Consider the following 21,091-nt stretch of genomic DNA (forward strand, 5'->3'; position numbering starts at 1 on the left):
ACTCTGCATCCCATAAATGTCCTACGGAACCATCACAACCCAATATTAATTGTAACCTCTGCAGTCCTGCTATTCACCAGTTATATTAGTCATCAATATAGTGCATCCCTTAAATGTGCACAACCCAGGGAACTGACATGCAACCAATAACCTAAATTAATAATAATAATCTTTATTTTTATATAGCGCTAACATATTCCGCAGCGCTTTACAGTTTTGCACACATTATCATCACTGTCCCCGATCGGGCTCACAATCTAGAATCCCTATCAGTATTTCTTTGGAATGTGGGAGGAAACTGGAGTGCCCGGAGGAAACCCACGCAAACACGGAGAGAACATATAAACTCTTTGCAGATGTTGTCCTGGGTGGGATTAGAACCCAGGACCCCAGCGCTGCAAGGCTGCTGTGCTAACCACTGCGCCACCGTTTAATGATTTGATGACAACTTATACAGCATTGTCACCATCAGGCATTATGTTCTATGTAGGTTTTCCTGAAGTTAAAGCGTTAAAAGGTCTGCTTAGGTCATGAGGGGCTGAATTCCCAAATCAAAGGATTTTGCTGGTGTTCAGAATTCTTATCCTTTTAATTTCCAGACTGTTCAGCTCAGGTTTCAGGGCAATGCTCAGGGGTAAACTATGAGGAGGGTCCGAAAACAAAGTCAAAATTAGAACTTCTCATGGCTAGTGACGGTTTTCGACTGTTGGCACAGCCCAATTTCGAGCATCCAGCATCCCACAGGGATGAATCTATCCTGTCCTTTTTTACTGGAATCGAATATAAACAGGGTTTGGAAGCCAAAATGCGTTTGTCGACTGTTCACACATGGGTTTTCGGAGCAGTGGTGTGGCATTCTTCTATCGCAAGTGCTCTTTGTTGAGCAAAACATATAATAAGTTTCAAAACTTTTTCAATAGTTGTTCTACATCCATCCGATAGTCCTGCATTTATGTTGCGCAAGGATTTCATTACGTGCTACAAATATTATACATGAAACAGGCACAATAATGTTAACACTGTGCAACTTACGAGCCGAAGAAAAACAAAAAGAAAACCCATGACGATACCAAATGTGTTTACGCCAACGCACAAGAAGGGAGGTGCGTCTCCTGTGCACGTGATGCAGCGCGTTTCGCACAAAAGGACATTTTGGTACACGCTGTGGTGTGCATTACACACTCGCATTAAAATCTTGCTCTCTGACCCTTCCAAATATGGAAACAATCAGTTTCCAAAATATCTGACATGTTTCCAAAAATACTTTTGGGATCAGATATCGTAAAATGCTTTCTGCATAATATGAGCTGGTGCGAGAGGCCTCAGAGCTCCAACAAAAAGCATGTTTTCTCACAGGCAATATGTTCTGATGTATTCATGGACCACTAATATAGAGTGTATATAGTATACATCGTCAGTTCATGCACTGCATGTATGTCACAACCTTGGACCATTGGACCTTGCCATCCAAAGAACATACGGGCAGTGGTCAAGAATGTGGCTACTATGAGCTCTCGTAGTCCATCCTCCCGCCCCATATAGATTATAATGTCCCTGCATTTTACTTTTAGCTAGAGACTGTAGTTATCCGTGTTCAGAATTCCCAGTAGAGCACCAAGTAGATGTATGAAAGAAAGATTCCTCCATCATAGGTCCATGAGGCTCCAACCAGGATTATAGATTGTGTAAGCGCATAGGTAAGCACTATTCTGTAAACCCCCTTGAAATTGTGGCTGAGAATGAGTCATATTCTCAAATGAAGTTTGGATATCGTTCTGTCAATTATTGTGGCAGACCAAGTTGATTTCCATGACCCACCACTGGTGAACATCTTTCGCCACCAGCGAAAGAGACACCAAATGAATGGGCAACCATGTAACACGTAGCCTGGGACAGCGCCATCAGAACGAGAGCTGTTCTCTGTTAAGATGACTCTGCCCTCTTTCTTTTCGCGTAGAAGGTCACCTTTTATGAGATCCATGAGACAACCCCTTTCACCACATACATTAACTTGTATTATCCTTTACTTCTGTCTCCTTCACTAGCCAAGATTGAGAAGGAATGAAGATCTCAAATCCTTGGTTGATATATGGCTTCTCTACAAGTAATATCCATTGAGGACAGGGCATAGAGAACTTTCTTTGTCATCTAAGTGGTGGAAAGGAAGCATCTTATGATCGTTTGTTTTGAAGAAGAGCACAACGATCCTAAATCTCCTAGCATTCAGTGAGAATACCACAGCTGGTTCCATATGTTCTCTGAGTAATATTAGGAACCAAAGTTGAAGCTTTGAGCTTCTCAACTCCGGGCAAATATTCAGTTGACTACCCAAGATCTGGATCTAGATACCTTGACTGATGTAGAGTGGCTTGTAGAGACACTCCCGGACACCCAGGCTTGGAGGCACATGCTCCATCTCTGGCACCATCTATACAATCAAAAAGGATATGGTTGGTTGATGTGGCATAAGGAGGTTCACTTAAGATGGACCATGTCAATATTCTTCTTTTTAGGATTGCTTGAGGACCCTACCCCTTCATCCCCAACCTCATGTTTCTGATGATTATATCCAGGTACACATATGTTTTAGGGTGACGACCACATAGTAATGAAGATTTAGAGACTTTCGACAGGACTGGCAATATTTGTGTAAGTGTCTAACTTTTACATAATAGGACCCTCATCTCTGAGTTGGAGAAAATATGGGACATTAACTATGTGGTCTGTGAAAGTTCAGTGCTGGGACTATTTATCCACATCTACTTATAGATTGAGGACGGAGAGGGGGGGGCACTCTAATTGTTTCCTACAATTCTCTAATTACCGGGCTCATTTTAATCATTAGATGAATAAGGAACATGATAAAACACATCACAAGGCAGCAATAATGATAGCAGAATTTCTCAGAAATCCTTCACGTAATTGCTCCCTGTCCGTTTTCTGCTTGATTATTCCATAGCCGCTCTTTTCACTTGACCCAAATCGTTATTACTGGAGCTGAAGATCAGAGTCTACTTTGAGATTACCTCTGACCGTGTCTAGGAGAAGTAATTTCTAACCATATTTGGATCCGCACGATGTTTAAGGGGTCGTACTGGATTAGAAAAACATGGCAGCTCGCTTTCATCCCAAAACAGCACCATCCCTGTCCACAGGCTGTATGTGGTATTGCAGCTTATCCCCATTCACTTGCAAGAAGCTGAACTGCAATCTGTGGATACATGTGGAACTGTTTTGGGGGGAGAAAAAAAAAACCTGACCTATTTTCTCTGATTCTGCTCACTCCCTTTAATGGCAAGAACTTTTATAGAGGTTGTCCCATAAACACCATAATCCACCTATTTATGGATAAGGTGATGATTAATGAGGTTCTGAACACTGGGACGCCCACTGATGCCAAGAAAGGGGGTCCTATAGTTCACTGTGTGAATAAACAGTAATGAGCATGTGCGACCACTGCAGGAGTGGTGGTCGCACATGCTCACTACTGCTTCATTTACACAATAAACTTTAGATTCTCTTCTTGGGGTCAATGAGGCTCTTAGCAGCCGATCCTTGGGGGATTATACGATTATCATCTCTCCCAAGGATAATTAATAAATGCTGTTCATGGAACAGTCCTTTTAATTATTGTTTTTAGCACTGAGAAAACGAAACATTACATGGAGTCCACTGAAATCAATGCGTTTCCACTTTTTAACCTCCTGGTATCTGCTGTAGCTAACAGATGAGAAGACTCAAATTCATTCTTCATGGTATATTCATATGACACTAATCTTTTATCATTTCCAAAAATCCAAATATTGCATCTTCCTCGAAGTCTGTGTGAAAATGCATATTGGGAATACCCAACCCCCACCCCCGCGGCCCAGGTCATCCAGATCAGCACAAATTGCAGCACAGACCATATAACACAGTTAGAGCGCCACATGTGTGCAGTTATATGGCCCATTTTGACATAAAAATATACAACTCCTTTAATCCCCAAGGAGGTGATTGACCTCTCCAGTAATCTCCAGAACGTTGCCCATTACACTGAATTATTTGCAAAAAGCGTGACCCGTCAATATACATCAAATCCAGTGACATGATTTACTTTTTACGTTTCATTCTGAAAACATATGAATTCAGTTCATGTCCATATATTAGTCCGTAAACTCTGCTACATGACTGCTTAAGTGTCAGATGTGATGACCAGAGAGTAATAGTCCCACACTGGAAAGTGCTATTACCTACAATATTAGTCTATAAACTAAATATACCATATATGTATTTATGAGATCTACTTTCTGGGATCCACTTTCTGATATTTACTCTATGGCATACACTATCTGGGATCTACTGCATGGAATCTGCTCAATATGGGATCCACTCAATGGTATCTACACTATGAGAGAGATACACTGTCTGGGAGCTGCTGCATGGAATTTGCAAAATGAGATCCACTCTGGTTCCTACTCTACTGAATCTACTCTATTTGGATCTATTTGGTGGGATACACTCTATGTTTCCTTCCATATGGGATCTATTCTTTGGTGTTTGTTTGATGGGATCCACTCAACAGTAGCTACTCAATGGTTCCTACTTCATAGGATCAACTCCAAGTCATCTACTCTATGGTATCTACTCAATGGGATCCATCACATGATATCCATTCTTATCTACATGATGGTGTCTATTTCGTGGGATCAACTATATGTTACCTACTTCATCCCAGATATAATGACCACAACGTGAGCTTAGATAACAACATTAGTCTGTAAAAAAAATAGATATTTAGGTATCTACTAACAGGGGTCCACTCCATGTCATCTACTCTATGAGATCCACTGTATGGGATCTACTAGAAGAAATCTCCTATAAGTTATACACTCTGTGGTTCTTAATTTATGGGATTCAATCTATGGGATATACTCTGTGAAATCCACTCCATGGTATCTACTTTATGAGATCCACTCTATAGCAGCTACTTAATGGTACCTACTCTATGGGATCCAGTTTATATCTACTCTATGGTGTCTAGTCCATGAGATCAACGGTGTGGTATCTACATTTTTGGCATCTATTCTATGGGATCTATGCTATGGCATCTACTCTACCCTATCGGATCCACTCTATGGCAAATACTCTGTGCTATCTACTATAGGGATCCATTCGATTACATCTACCTATAGGATCCACTCTATAGCATCTACTCTATGGGACTGGCACGGCCGATCTCGTAGATTTTGTTCTTTCCCTATACCACTGTTGTTGGGACTGTTTTGCCCTCCACCACTACATGCAGAAATGACAACTATGGCCTAAAATGTAGGGCCTTTCCTGGTCATTAGGGGCATGCTGAGCAGTTTGATTACTGAGCAGTTACCAATCGCCTAAAATCCCTCTCTCGCGTTTTGACGTCTCTTCACATCTGAGCGTTGGCCAATTTCCATTACATCACTAAATCTGACCTGTAGACTCAGGATGGAATGGAATTAATGGCAGCCCAACTGATTCAATGGATTCCATTGTCATGTAATGGACAACACTATCTTATAATAAAAAGCAGATTTACCCAATGTCAGGAGGTGAAACTTTCACTCAGTTACCATTTCGCTCATTGGAAACTTCTGTCATTCACAATAAAATCTGAAAATTCACTGGCATCATTTTCTGTAGACCATCATACATGTGAAACCAATTATACTTACAAGAACGCAGAGCTGGTCACCGCGCAAAATTATCATAAATTATAAAAGAATGCAAAACATAAGAAAGCAGGGTTCATTGTAACCCAACGTTCAAGGAAACAGGGTCAATGGAAAGCAGAAGGTGGACTACCAAGTGTACCCAGAACCTATTGGGATGAGTAATGAGAAGGTGTAGCCTGAGATATCCTCTAATCAAACCCCCTATTAGGTAATTTTTACCTAATCGGGGTCTAATGTTGACATGTTTACCTAACGGAGGTCCGAGGTTGGACTGGCACACAAGAAGATCCTCCAGTTGGCTATGGCCATGGTCAAGGAAGAAAGAGACATACATGCAAGTGATTGCCTGAGAATTAACTTCCGAATGGGGTTGTCCGCTCCATCATACACACTAGATGTTTGGCTGATCTGGACAACTGATATATATAAGGGTCTTAAAGGACAATGTTGTTTCAGTCCCTGGGTCCACCAGAGGGTTCTCTAATGTTGCGATGAGCCATTCCAATCTTCCATGATATGACCCTTACTGTATGTACATAGTAGATAAAATTAATTTGTATAGATGGAAAATAGATCCTCATAATTATTTATTTTGATGATCCTCAGGTCTACATGTTAGATGTGAAAGGGCTATAAACATAAGGATGAATGACCTCGGGGAGATCAAAACATCCAACACCGCGGAGACACCATCACGTGTTTCTCAACGCAGCTGTCTGTGGATGGATACCATGTTTTGGCATACGTGGTTTTCCTTTTTGGATGCTGCCCTTCCCGTGGTTGTTCCTTCCCGGTGAAAGACCTGGCTATTTATTGCTTGCGTTGAGAAACACGTGATGGTGTCTCCGCGGCTTTTCTACATACATGTTAGATGTGAGCACTTTCTTAGATTTCACCAGGTGGACATGACTTGTGAAGAGTTGTATTCTGCTCTTTCCAGACATCTATGCTATGGGAAGACACATGGCTAATGTAAGGGAGGGACTTCATGTGCCAAAGGTTACATGTCCACTGGCACCAAACCATCAATAAAAACAATACACAATCTATGCGCTGAAATGTACAATGGACTGCTGCTATAGGCATGTGGTCTACATCACATGTCAGCTGTGCTCACCAATGGTGCATATGACTTTTCAAAGTGAATTCTTGGCATGTCTTGAAGGCAGCAAGCACTACTATGCAATCTACACATTTGGATCAGCTGGTGCAGACTTTGGTGGGTAACCAGTCCACATTACAGTCAGCAGGATTTAATATTTCCTGTGAAACCAGAAAAATTGTAGACATGGTCCACCAAGTATGTATATCGTAGAGCTGTACCCATATGTATCCTCATAGGTTGTGGAGTCGAGTGAACCTTCTCCTGGTTCTGCCTAGCACCCTCTCACTGTGCTCAACTTCAATGGAGGAACCTCATTTAAAGACTTGATCAGGCCAACGCCAAACATTGAAATAGAAACCTACGGTAGAGATATGGACCATCCCATGGATGTGTGTGCTACACAGTGTACCTACCTGATGACACATTACATTGGCAGCTGTCCTCTGGTATGGTCTATTTATCTGACACATCACAAAATTCTAGCACCCCTGAAGTTCTCTGTCACACATAATGCAACACCGTTGGTCTTACTCATACTAAAACAGTTTAGTTTATTAAAGGGTTGGAGTCGGACCTGACTCACAGTTCAAGGGTTTACTCACTTAACAACTATGTAAATGGCTACCTTCAAAAGCGTCAATCTTCTCGCAGTGGATGAGCTACAAGTCCTATTTCGGAATATGGGGCCTTTTAGTTGCTAAAAGTTCTTCGAAAAAGGAAATTCTGGAACTTTCCTAAGTTTCTTCAACCAGTAGAAAAGGAATTTGAGAACTGACCCTCAAAGGGATTGTTTGGAAAGGCAAGATGGCTATTTTCCCTTGAATAAATGTGGCCTAAACATGTAACTAGCTAACAAGGAACTGATGTGAGCACTGATGTTTCGACCATGAGTCAAGGATTAGAAATAAGCAGTACATCGGAGGGGTCTGTAAAACAGACCTTAGACGAAAAGTGAAAAACATGATGTTTATTGTATGAAAAGACCAACAAGTATAAGGGAGGTAAATCTTCTCATCTTAACGTCTTAAGTTTGCTGAGAACACAATATTTACACACATGTTCATCTAACAAAGAAGCTTAGTCCTTGACCAATTCTGAGGATTAGTGTATATCTGATGAACAGCTGTATTTACAGAGACATTATATCTCAAAGAGCAAAGAAGGACAAATGATCAAGACCTTCTACCATGCTGAGGACCATAAGCCTTCACCAATTTTCCACAGTGAGCTCAGATCAAATTGGTAAAGCGATGAAGGACCTTATGAGACAATGTGGTGGCCTCAAAGGCATTGAATGCATTCTACGGACTAATGACATTCACGATAGGAAGTCACCTGGACATTAGAATGCTGGGAAGTTAAGTAACCTTACCTAGATCTGGGACGGTATCAGTACACTTAGTTTCCCTCCTTCTATAACATTACACTACATTGACTGAATTAGCATGAAAACCTTAAGGGGTCAATCCAAAATATTGTTTTTCATCACTATTGTTCCATTGTCTGTCCATTCAGATTCACCTGTTTCTTCTCAAAATCTCACGAGTAGTAAGAAAATCATAGGTCAGGAGGACAATGGTGGATCTTACGACTTGAAGAACATTTTTAAGGGGGTTCTGCCTCAATAATGGACACTTGTTGGGGCGTGGAGGGTGTAAAATGAATCATGAGACCCTCAGAAGACCTAAGCAGATACACCCCTACTTGAACATAGCTGACCCAGTGGGAATGATTGACCAATTTATCTCTGTAGGCTCTCAGGTCTTGTGAGATGGGACACAATGAGAGGACACAATGTCGCATAGGGTAATACAAACAAGCTACGTATAATGCTATATCATTTGTGGTGTTGTCACCCCCAGTTGTAAGAGGAGATCCCAGGTCTGCATTTCAGCCAATTTTAAGTCTCGTGCTCTCCCCCTTTACTAGCTCGGCCCCCATAGTCCTATTGTTCTATGTAAGAGTGGTCTTACCTTATGTGTGCAACTCTCTGTGCCCCAGTTGTTTGAGGTTTACCGGTCAGACAAATGCCATCTGGTAGTCCCCCCTAAAAAAAAATAAAAAAATAACATCCTTATCCACATGAAGTGATGAAGTCCCTTTTTCTAAGTTGGAGGTTTGGCACTAAATCCTGAGGATGGTCCCCGCATCCAAGTTTAAGGATAAAGTCAGATTCATTGACAGGGGTGCACGTCTCCTTCAAGTCACAGGGGACTGGTGGGGTCTATGGAGAGAGAAAGAAGCTGGACAATCCAGAGGAAATAAGGGGCCAGGGCTGTGTAATCAGCCAGGGAGGGGAGGGAGAGAGAGAATGGGAGCAGGGGGAGGGAGGCACAGCTGAGAGGGGGAGACTGGGCTGGAGCAGTAACAAAACTCTCAAAAGTTTCCTACTTCTCTTAACCTCTCCACTGCCAGACAGGATGCCATACATGCTGGTACCGGTGCCCACCTACTTCTCCGCAGGTACTGACAGACAGGAAGCCATGTATTCTGGTAACGGTGCCCACCTACTTCTCCGCAGGTACTGACAGACAGGAAGCCATGTATGCTTGGACGGGTGCCCACCTGCCTCTCTGCCGGTACCTACCTACCTCACCAGAAGCCACTGTGCACCAGCTACTTTCCCAGTTTAGCCGGCACCAGATAACTAATTGCAACTTTTTATATACAGTACAGATCAAAAGTTTGGACACATCTTCTCATTTAAAGATTTTTCTGTATTTTCATGACTAAGAAAATTGTACATTCACACTGAAGGCATCAAAACTATGAATTAACACATGCGGAATTATATACTTAACAAAAAAGTGTGAAACAACTGAAATTATGTCTTATATTCTAGGTTCTTCAAAGTAGCCACCTTTTGCTTTGATGACTGCTTTGCACACTCTTGGCATTCTCTTGATGAGCTTCAAGAGGTAGTCACCGGGAATGGTCTTCCAACAATCTTGAAGGAATTCCCAGAGATGCTTAGCATTTGTTGGCCCTTTTGCCTTCATTCTGCGGTCCAGCTCACCCCAAACCATCTCGATTGGGTTCAGGTCTGGTGACTGTGGAGGCCAGGTCATCTGGCGTAGCACCCCATCACTCTCCTTCTTGGTCAAATAGCCCTTACACAGCCTGCAGGTGTGTTTGGGGTCATTGTCCTGTTGAAAAATAAATGATGGTCCAACTAAACGCCAACCGGATGGAATAGCATGCCGCTGCAAGATGCTGTGGTAGCCATGTCGGTTCAGTATGCCTTCAATTTTGAATAAATCCCCAACAGTGTCACCAGCAAAGCACCCCCACACCATCACACCTCCTCCTCCATGCTTCACGGTGGGATCCAGGCATGTAGAGTCCATCCGTTCACCTTTTCTGCGTCGCACAAAGACACGGCGGTTGGAACCAAAGATCTCAAATTTGGACTCATCAGACCAAAGCACAGATTTCCACTGATCTAATGTCCATTCCTTGTGTTCTTTAGCCCAAACAAGTCTCTTCTGCTTGTTGCCTGTCCTTAGCAGTGGTTTCCTAGCAGCTATTTTACCATGAAGGCCTGCTGCACAAAGTCTCCTCCTAACAGTTGTTGTAGAGATGTGTCTGCTGCTAGAACTCTGTGTGGCATTGACCTGGTCTCTAATCTGAGCTGCTGTTAACCTGCAATTTCTGAGGCTGGTGACTCGGATAAACTTATCCTCAGAAGCAGAGGTGACTCTTGGTCTTCCTTTCCTGGGGTGGTCCTCATGTGAGCCAGTTTCTTTGTAACACTTGATGGTTTTTGCAACTGCACTTGGGGACACTTTCAAAGTTTTCCCAATTTTTCGGGCTGACTGACCTTCATTTCCTAAAGTAATGATGGCCACTCGTTTTTCTTTACTTAGCTGCTTTTTTCTTGCCATAATATAAATTCTAACAGTCCATTCAGTAGGACTATCAGCTGTGTATCCACCAGACTTCTGCTCAACACAACTGATGGTCCCAACCCCATTTATAAGGCAAGAAATCCCACTTATTAAACCTGACAGGGCACACCTGTGAAGTGAAAACCATTCCCGATGACTACCTCTTGAAGTTCATCAAGAGAATGCCAAGAGTGTGCAAAGCAGTCATCAAAGCAAAAGGTGGCTACTTTGAAGAACCTAGAATATAAGACATAATTTCAGTTGCTTCACCCTTTTTTGTTAAGTATATAATTCCACATGTGTTAATTCATAGTATTGATGTCTTCAGTGTGAATTTACAATTTTCATAGTCATGAAAATACAGAAAAATCTTTAAATGAGAAGGTGTATCCAAACTTTTGGTCTGTTCTGTATATATATATATATATATATATATATATATATACATATATATATATATATATAGGGGCTCGTTAGATATCTGTTTCTTTTAGACATTTTCCAACATTGTCACGTTCTTTGTTCCGGAGCGCACACCTCCCCTGCCTTCCAGCTTGCCGGGAGGGCTGGTGTGCTCCAGATCATTGACATTTCTTATTAGTGACCTGGCTGGTCCAAATTTTGCACCCTCCATTCCGGCTAGTAAAAGCAACTTTGCAGGACTGGTTTAGTGATCCAGCCCACTTTAGAACAGCGCTTACAAGCTGAACAGCAAAGAGCTTACAAGCATGGTGGGACAGACATACCATTGGTGAAACCTAGGAACCCAATGGGGCCACTTCAACCTCCAACGTAGGTGGAATTGTGCATTATGATGAGCCATTCGGCTGCAAAGGGCCCATATATTGTTCTTGCACAGGGGCCCTCTACTGTCCGTGTCCATGAGTGTAAGAACATGATCCTTGCCTAGGAAACCGGTCACTGCTTATAGAGTTCAGAGGTGGCCGTTAATCTCGAATAAACTATAGAATGACACATCCCTCCATTCTTGAGAAAGGAGAGGATTTTTAATAAGAGGAAAAAATTGCAACGTTGCACTTTCCAAATTTACCCATAAGAAAAAACTCAAAAGGGGGAAAATGCCCATAATGACATAACTAGGCTGCCGAGGTGGCATATGCCCAGGATGCAGGTAGCTGGGCAAGAACAAGCCACATAGTTTATAGGGTAGCTATATTGGGACCACCATGGGAGGGGGAGACCTAGCTAAAACTTTGCCCCCTGCCCGGTGACACCTGCAAACAGGAGGTGCCTATGAAGCGCAAGGCAAGGTCTATACATTAGGGCAGCTATAAGACCCCCTTTCGCTGAGTTTCCCTTGACTGCGTATTCCAAGATGGGACCTCCGAGATACCAGGCCTCTCTTACCCCCTTGATCCTTATACCAAAGAAATATTACTACCCCTAAATTAAAAACACGACAATTATTTCTTTTGGATAATTTGGCCACAGCGGCTATTTTATTAATAACAAACATAAACAACCATTTATACATTTTTATAAAACTTGAGGGGAGAGTTCTTGGAGCTAATAAGTCTGGCACCTAATAGGCAAAAGCCCAAACCAACTTGAAAAACCCTTCTTTACCCTCAGCCGTAACCACCAGCTTGAGGGCACCATGTAACCCGTTTACCGGGCAAACCAACCCCAAAGCTCCCGAGGTAAAATCCCCGTCCAGAGCCAGTAAACCAAAGCCAGATCAGCCCCATAAAACCAACTCCAAGAACCCCGCCCCCCGCCAACCACGAGCAGCACTGAACACCTCAAGCTCGCGAGTGCCCCACCACCGCCATGGGCCTCTCCACCCCTTCTTGTATTGACAACATCCACAAATCCAAGCCAATATTGTTCAAATGAACGCCATCGCTCCTCCAGTAATTTCCAACACCAGCTTCCAACTCAAAGTGGCGAACCGCCACCCCCACCCCCCGCCCCCCGTTACGAGAAACAAAACTCGCCACAGCCCGGTTTAGCTTAACCCGGGCCCTATTGATACCCTTCATAGAGCGTACTGCCCTCCACGTTTTTCTGGGCACTATGTCGGACCACACCATAACCATCCCTGGGAAGGATACCCATAATCGTAAAAAATCGTACCGGATATCCCTAAGTAACTCCCTCACCGGCTTAGACCCCAAATCGTTACCGCCCAAATGTACCACTACAATGTCCGGGGAACGATCCAAACTAGCCGATCGGGAAAACTCGGTCAAAAACCCGCGCCACGACATGCCCCGAAAACCCAACCATCGGACCACCACCACATCCCTCTGAAAACCCAATTGCCTACCATCTTGTCTAACATCGGCACGAATCGCCCCCCAATGCACAAAAGAATGTCCGAAAATCCATGCCAGAAGTGGGGTCCGACCTGCAAAATACAACGATAATTAATACCCCCACTAAACAATTAACAAATCAATTACGCACATAAGATAAATAACGATTCGACGACCACCTGCCAATATGACGAATAACCTCCGGTCCCAGCCCCAAACCAGCAGCCTCAGATGCTGCCCCAATTCGAAATGAATGTGTCCCAAACGACAAGGGATCCAGGCCTAAAATTGTCAACGCTTGTCTCAATACTGCCGTGAACTGGAACCGCGATAAAAATTCACCCTGACGGTGCCGTAAAAGTGGGCCAGACCTATCTGGATACAATCCCCAATAATCTTCCAAACACCGATGAGGGCACATCGCCCCCCCAACCACTTTTCCCAAAACCACACGTCTTCCTTTCCCAAACTGATCAGTCTTCGACCAACGAATCCAAAAGGCAATCCCGCCTGACCAAAATTCAATATCCTCCGCCAACAAACCCCCGGCTGTAAACCTGCTAGGGGAAACCAGCTCCCCTATTCTCAACGCCCCAAAAAAGGCCAACGAAAACGCCAATCGAAACAGAACAGCCTCGAAGTCAGAACTACAAACTTCCCCCAATGCTACCCCCAGACGCTCCACGTCCCAAAAGATATGGGCCTTCGAGTATCGCAAGTTGAAAAACCCTTCCGAAAACCTTTTAATGCCTGCCGAATAAGGGGACAATACAAATATCTCGCTGAGGATCTGTTTATACCAAGGAAGGTGACGGGCACAAGGGGGCATTCTTTGCGTCTGGAGGAGAGAAGGTTTTTCCACCAACATAGAAGAGGATTCTTTACTGTTAGGGCAGTGAGAATCTGGAATTGCTTGCCTGAGGAGGTGGTGATGGTGAACTCAGTCGAGGGGTTCAAGAGAGGCCTGGATGTCTTCCTGGAGCAGAACAATATTGTATCATACAATTATTAGGTTCTGTAGAAGGACGTAGATCTGGGGATTTATTATGATGGAATATAGGCTGAACTGGATGGACAAATGTCTTTTTTCGGCCTTACTAACTATGTTACTATGTTACTATGAATCAAGAAATCCTTAGTGACATCGACAGAACCCTGGAGCTTAAAGCCAAAAGCCACGCCAGCTATAAATTTATTCAATTTCGACACAAACCAACCCCATTCCTCCGCCGATCCAATCAAAAGCAAAATCGCCATCACCCAGTCACCATCCGATTCAACTGAACCCAACTGCTCCAACCACCCTTCCCACAAATGCCATGACGCCTCATAACCTGACCACGTCCTTCCGGACACCGAAGACTGTATCAGCCGACCTCCTCGTCCGCAACAATCCGCCACAAATGAAAAGGGCATGTCGTTCCTGCATCTTCCGCTTCTGGAGCCAACTCCCGGAAACGTTCCCACTGTAAACGAGACAGAGCATCGGCTATAGAATTTTGAACGCCGGGAACATGTACAGCCGAAATCCATGTATTCAACTCCAGGCACCGCAAAACTAACTCCCGAACCAATTTGATTACCGGAGGAGATGATGAAGACAGACTATTGATCACCGACACCACACTCAAATTCTCACAATGAAAACGTATCCGCCTATCCTTAAAAGTACTGCCCCAAATGAACACCGAAACCACAATTGGAAACAGCTCCAACAACGCCAAATTTTTCGTAAAACCCGCTTCGCGCCACCGATCAGGCCATCCCACAACACTCCATTTTCCAGCACAATAGGCCCCGTATCCGACACTACCAGCCGCATCCGTAAAAATTTCGCAATCAAAATCATTCAAATCCTCCTGTTGGATCAGGGCCCTACCGTTATAGTTGTCCAAAAAATGCCTCCAAACCGCCAAATCCTCCCTGTGCTCTTTGTTCAAGCGTACAAAATGATGTGCTGAACGCACTCCTGCCGTAGCCCTTGACAATCTCCTACAAAATATCCTGCCCATAGGCATAATACGGCACGCAAAGTTCAACCGCCCCAACAACGACTGTAGCTCTTTCAGCGTAACCTTGCGCAACTTCTCGCATCTCATCACCTCTTGCCATAAGGCCAACAGCTTCTCCTCAGGCAAGCGACACTCCATCTTCTCCGAGTCTATGAGAATACCTAAAAAACTCAGCACCGTGACAGGTCCCTCTGTTTTGTCTCGCGCTAAGGGCACACCAAACTGTCCTGCCACCCATTCCATCGTAGCCAACAGATTACCGCACAACAAAGAATCCGGGGGGCCAACAAACAAAAAATCGTCTAAGTAATGGATAACAGACGGAACCTGAGAAACGTCTCGAACGACCCACTCCAAAAAAGTACTAAAGGCTTCAAACAGCAAGCAGGAAATCGAACAACCCATAGGCAAACACCTATCCAAATAGAACCCCCGTTCCAAAAACATCCTAACAGCGGGATACTATCGGGGTGAACCGGAAGTAAACGAAAAGCCGATTCAACATCTGTCTTAGCCATTAATGCACCTGTGCCATACCTACGCACCCATTGCACCACAGCATCGAAGGAGGTATAAACCACAGAGCAAAGCTCCTCCGCTATACCGTCATTAACTGACTGGCCCTTTGGATACGACAGATGTTGAATAAGGCGAAACTTATTAGGCTCTTTTTTAGGGACAACCCCCAGAGACGAAACAACCACCCCCTCCACAGGTAAATCACTAAACGGCCCCGCCATGCGCCCTAACTCAACCTCCTTCGCCAATTTAGCCGTAACCACATCTGCCTGAAGGTTAGCCGACCTCAAATTCTTTTTAGAAAAGGGGATAGTATGAGCCGGATGAGGAATCCTAAAACCCTCCGAAAAACCATCCCACAACAACCTAGCCTTTTCTTTATCCGGATACCTACTTAGATAAGGGGCCATCTTTAGAACCCTCACCGGTGTCACCCCCATGACCACCTCCCACTGCTGGTTTGCCCCTTGCTTTTTTGAAACACTTGGCCACTCCATGTGAGGCCCCTCCACAGTGGGAACAGACATGCTTGAACTTGCATGTACTGCCGTATTTGCATTGGCCGTCATTAAACTGCCAACACGTCCCTGTTTTGTCCTTAGCCCCTTGTGACCCCTGTCCGCCACTTCCTTGCCCTGACTGCTGACCACTACTCCCTCCGCCCCCATGAAAGGACTGCCCAAACCGCGTCAGAGCCATCACCTTCAACCACAATCATATGTCCTTCTGCTCCCATTTTATCTCGGGTCTAATCGCCTTCCTTTGCCGAAACTGCTCATCATAGCGTAACCACGCCTGGCCCCCGTACGCCCTGTATGCTTCCCCTATCGCATCTACATAGCAGAACAGACCTGCACAGTTCTCCAGAAACTTTTCCCCTATAACACCTGCCAAAATGAAAAACGCCTGTTGCCAATTCACAAACGTCTGCGGTATCAGTCGCCAACGCCTCTTCTCCTCCTCCTCCTTTTTACTATCCTCCTTCTTACCCTTGTCCAAATTAAACTTCTCCAGGGGCAACAGGGAGAAAATCTCTACATATTCATCTTTCCATATTTTTTCTTTAACCTCTTTCTTTAAATGGGCCCCCAACGGCCCTTCGAAACACATATAAACCTCCCCCTTAGCTCTATCATCAAATTTAATCCTATCCCCTTTATCCTTATCAGTCTGTACCGACACCGACACCCCTGCCGTCGACGCCTGCTCTACCCCACTCGCCCTATCGGACCCGGCTACCACTCCCGAACCAGTACCAGAAGCCGGCACCCAGGCACCTAGCGGAGACAACCGCACACTATCCCGGCCCTCCCCATCCAATCTCCTCAAAATCTGGGACATGCCCGCCAAAAGCTCCCTGACCCCCGGGACCCTTGATTTGGCCCTCCACTCCCTGCCAAATCAACCCCCCCGTACCAACTATCCCCAGCCCGAGCACCACTATCCCACCCCACAACAGAATTATTCTCATACTCACTAAGCTGCGCAGGTGCTGTGTCCCCGCCAGCCGTGCGATCACCAAACTCCCGCGGGTCGCTCCTGGAACCGGAATCCTCTGCACCGCTGTGTTGCTCCAGGCCCGCGCCCCTGGCCTCCTCGTCACCAGGGGGGACCGGAGCAGACGAACTGGAACTCTCCCTGGACCTTCTGGGTGACCTGGACCTGGCCGCCGCCAGCCCGACTCCGGACCTGTCTTCTTGCTGGGCTCTGCCGCGAGCCCCAGCCGCTCCCAAAGTTCGCCCCCGCCGTGCTGGGCCAGGCTGTGGGGTTGAGGTACGCCTGCCCGTCGCTCTGCCTCTTGCCGCGCCGCCTCTGCCGGGCACCCGGGGTGATTCCAACCCCAAGGTACCCGCCGCCACTCCGCTGCTGCTCACTTGCCCCACCGCAGCTCCCTGCACTGTGCTCCTCGTCGCCGGTGACATCGCCGGCGCCGCAGACACCGCCGCTGCTCGCCGGGTACCGCTCCTGCTCACCGCCGCCATGTTGGAGCTTTGACCCGAAACTCCTCCAGGCACTTCCGGTGCGGCCTGCGCGTCTCTCCGGGCCTGCGCCGACGCTGCTCCCGGCCGTCGTCCAGCACCAGCAGCGCCGGCCTGTGGATTCCTGCCGGAGGACGGACCGGGGAGGGTAGGTGACCGCCGGCCCGCACACTCCGCAGGGTCCCGAGAGGGGCTCCGTGGCCGGCGGTTGCAGCGACCTCCAATCTCCGGTGACAAGCGCTCCGGGGGACAGGTCCTCCTAGATCTGGTCCCCTGGGCTCCCGGACTGCCCAGCAATGACACCAGCTGATCCTCCAGCCAGCCTCCACGCCGCGACCTCGCCATCTCCCTCAGCTGCCCCAGAATTTCGTCGACGGAGGACATCCTGCACGTCTTCTCAGGACGAATATCCAAAGGTAATGGCCCCCTTTCCCGCACTTTTCCCATAACCCGCCCCATAACTCTGGACCACCCCCCCTACTCCTCCCCATCCCTTAAACCAATCCCCTTTCCCTGCACTATTTTCAAAAATTGCTCCCCTGCGTTCCCTTGGTAACGCAGTCATGGGGGGCTTTCGTTTAACTGCGTTCCTACAGCCCCCCCTCTTTATGATCAGAACATTTCTTACGCGCACAGATGTCCTATAATGGGAACGCTTTCACGGAAATTCATTACAAACGTCACATTCGAAGACTCTCGATGACCCATAAGGGAAATGTCTGAACGATTTTATAGTGACAAAAACTATTTATATCACCAAGCGCCGGGGACACAACTAAATAGTTGGACATGACGAAGTCTATGAGATGAAATGTCCATTGTCAGAATACCTCGTCATACAACAATGGCCTCACTAGAGTTCTCATATATAGTGCAGGTACCTGTAGGGTCCACCGCAGTATGAGAGCATGACATTGTGAGACCATGGAGGTCCCAGTAATCAGGTTCTGACGATCACACTTCTCTGGCATGCCTTATTGATGTGCCATAAAGTAGAAGACCCCCTTAAAACATCCCCTAGTATATACTGCATTATACAGATTACATATCTGCTGGTGAATCCCACCAAGTTTAACAAAAAGCGGCCCCCAGAGGGATGTTTTTAACATTATTTAGGACAGTGGTCTTTCCCTTGATGTACCCCGTTTATTGCAAAACTACAACTCCCAGCATACCCTGGATTCTAGTTGGGAATTGTAATGTTCAAGCGACATTTTTTAGAACATATGTTGCTGCTGATTTTGTGAAAAAAAAATGACATTAGACCATTAATTTCAGTAAGAACGGTGTAATACTTTGTTTTTCCTGCGGAGGTGCTATAGGGAAATTGTACGCTTGTTGACAGGTTTCTGCCACGATTACAGCTGAACACTGAGGGTCCCAGAAACATAAGCCACAGTAAATATTGTAGGAGACCCTACTAACAAAAAGAAATAACCCCCGTGATGAACTGTTTTATCAAATTTTAACTTGCCCACAATTTTCAATACTTCTGAATGGAAAACACTTTGTTTATATCCAGAGCTTAAAAAACCTGTACAGATTTCTTCTTCTCACAGCTGAGACTTTGCTCCAATTGCACTCAATCTAGTTCGTCTCGAGTAAGGCTTAAAGGTAATGTTACGCCAAGGACGGCAAAAGACAAGAGTGGACCCACTGGACCGTAAACCAGATTGGCCCACCCCTATACAGGGATAGTTAGGGAGCAAGCTCGGAGGTCTCAAGTACCACGGATGCCAGGACCAAGGATCGGCTCCGGCGAAGAAGATGGAAAAGAGAAGACCACAGAAGAGAGTTCAGGACAACGTGGAGATGGACAGCGGATCCGGAAGATGAAGGGCTAGAAGAGAAGGAGTGTGGCGCGCCCGATCCCTAAGGAGAAGATGGGAGGAGACCGAACGCGCGACAGGCAGCGAAGGGGAGGTGCGCCGACTCGCCCAAACAGACACGCGCCGGGAACCAGACCAGGAAAGAGCAGGCAGCGGCGCGAGAGCGACGACCGAAGAGGAGGAAAAAGCGGCGGACGCGACGCCGGCGGAGACAGCCCCAGGATCAGCGGAGGTGAGTATAGTTGTAACAGGTAATATCAATACACAGTAAATGGTCGCTCATAAGTTTGATGTTTTTGGAGTCACCGCTCCCCACATTTTTTTCCAAAGGGAAACATTGAAGTTGAATTGTAAGCCCTGTCCGGGACTTATGGCTGATACATGATTGCAGCAAACCCTCAGAAGAGTGATTTATACTCATTATATGTTTAGTTCATAGAGTGTTAGCTGGAATATATATATAATAGTGCAATAGTAGAAAACTCTCAATTTAAGAGTATTAAAAAGAACCTGTCACTTGCCATAAATATGTCATTTACTTAACCTGGTGTAAATGTCGCTGTTCTCCTGAATCCGGCGATGTTTTTCTTGTGTTTCTGTGCCTCTCCGTTCCTGAGATACGGCCTCTTCTTCTTTCTATATAAATCTTGCCTTTTTAGGCAAGTGGGCGTATTCTTGAGCACCACACCCACTTAGCTAGCAAGACTAGATTTAAATACAAAGAAGAAAGGGCCATATCTCAGGAATGGAGAGGCGCAGAAACAAAAGAAAAACATCGCCGGATTCAGGAGAACAGCGCCATTGACACAGGGTAACAAATTACATATTTACAGCATGTGACAGGTAACCCTTTAAAGGGAAGTAATAAAGCCTTGTACTTCCAAAGTCCCATGGATGAATGTGTGACCACTGCCCTACTCAAACGGGGGAATATGGTACCCTGTTTTCATCATTTTCCCCAAAAATCATCCATGTATCCTGAATAATAAACCTGTTTACAGCAGCTCAATGTTTTTATTCGCTGTCAGCAAGCAGAAATCTCGAGACATAGATACAAATCAATTGACAAAGTTAATGATGTACATAAAACGGTGGATTTTCCTGAATGTCCACTTCACTCTGTTAGGATTGGGTTTTTTTTCATGGCATCCGACTTGGCGCTATGTTTGGGGTCTCTGCACTTCGTACATTACTATGGTCAGAGTATGATGGCGGCTGGTACGTGTGCGCTCACCGCTTCCCTCATCAGCAGCCGGACTTCATCCCCTGCCGTCTCGTCTTCTGCGTCTTTCCTGTCTCTTTGATGAATGTTATGTAAACTTGTCCATTGTGCGGAAAATAATGACACAAGCCGCACAGTAAATAGTTTTCTTCCATTCATTTCTCCGGGATCCTCCGCCGGACAACATCTGTCCCAGGAGGTCCATATAGATTATTTACTTTTGGTTTTCTTGTCTGTCCTTCTACAAATCCAGTTTCCAGCTGTTGTTCCATCTGGAAAGGACCTAGAGCATTGTTCATCCTGATCCTCCTGGTTTATGAATCGAACGGCGGGATGGCAGAAAAGACCGGCACATAATTGTGCACACTTGCACGAGCCAGCCTTACCAACATTTATCTCATTGTGACAATGGGAAATACTTGGCAGAAAGTGAACAGTCGGTTATTGGAGCTGAAAGCAGAAAAAATGGGCAAACGAAAGGGCGAGTGGACGAAGTCCAAAACAAACAATGTCAGGAGGGCTTCGTAGCTCCACACTGGCTTGAGTACCGATGCCGACCACTTTGA

The 21,091-nt window shown here is 45.6% G+C and overlaps 1 protein-coding gene across 1 annotated transcript in view; it reads right to left on the reverse strand.

Annotated features, from left to right (window-relative positions):
* Positions 1-9,060, reverse strand: part of PLEKHG2 (pleckstrin homology and RhoGEF domain containing G2) — a 100,881-nt gene extending 91,821 nt beyond the window's left edge. The window contains exon 1 of the mRNA XM_069746516.1: positions 8,772-9,060. The gene's annotated coding sequence lies outside the window, so the exon portion shown is untranslated. The remainder of the gene's footprint in view (positions 1-8,771) is intronic.
* Between the last annotated feature and the right edge of the window lie 12,031 nt (positions 9,061-21,091).

Source organism: Ranitomeya imitator, chromosome 2 (genome assembly GCF_032444005.1).
Source record: "Ranitomeya imitator isolate aRanImi1 chromosome 2, aRanImi1.pri, whole genome shotgun sequence".
NCBI lineage: Eukaryota > Metazoa > Chordata > Amphibia > Anura > Dendrobatidae > Ranitomeya > Ranitomeya imitator.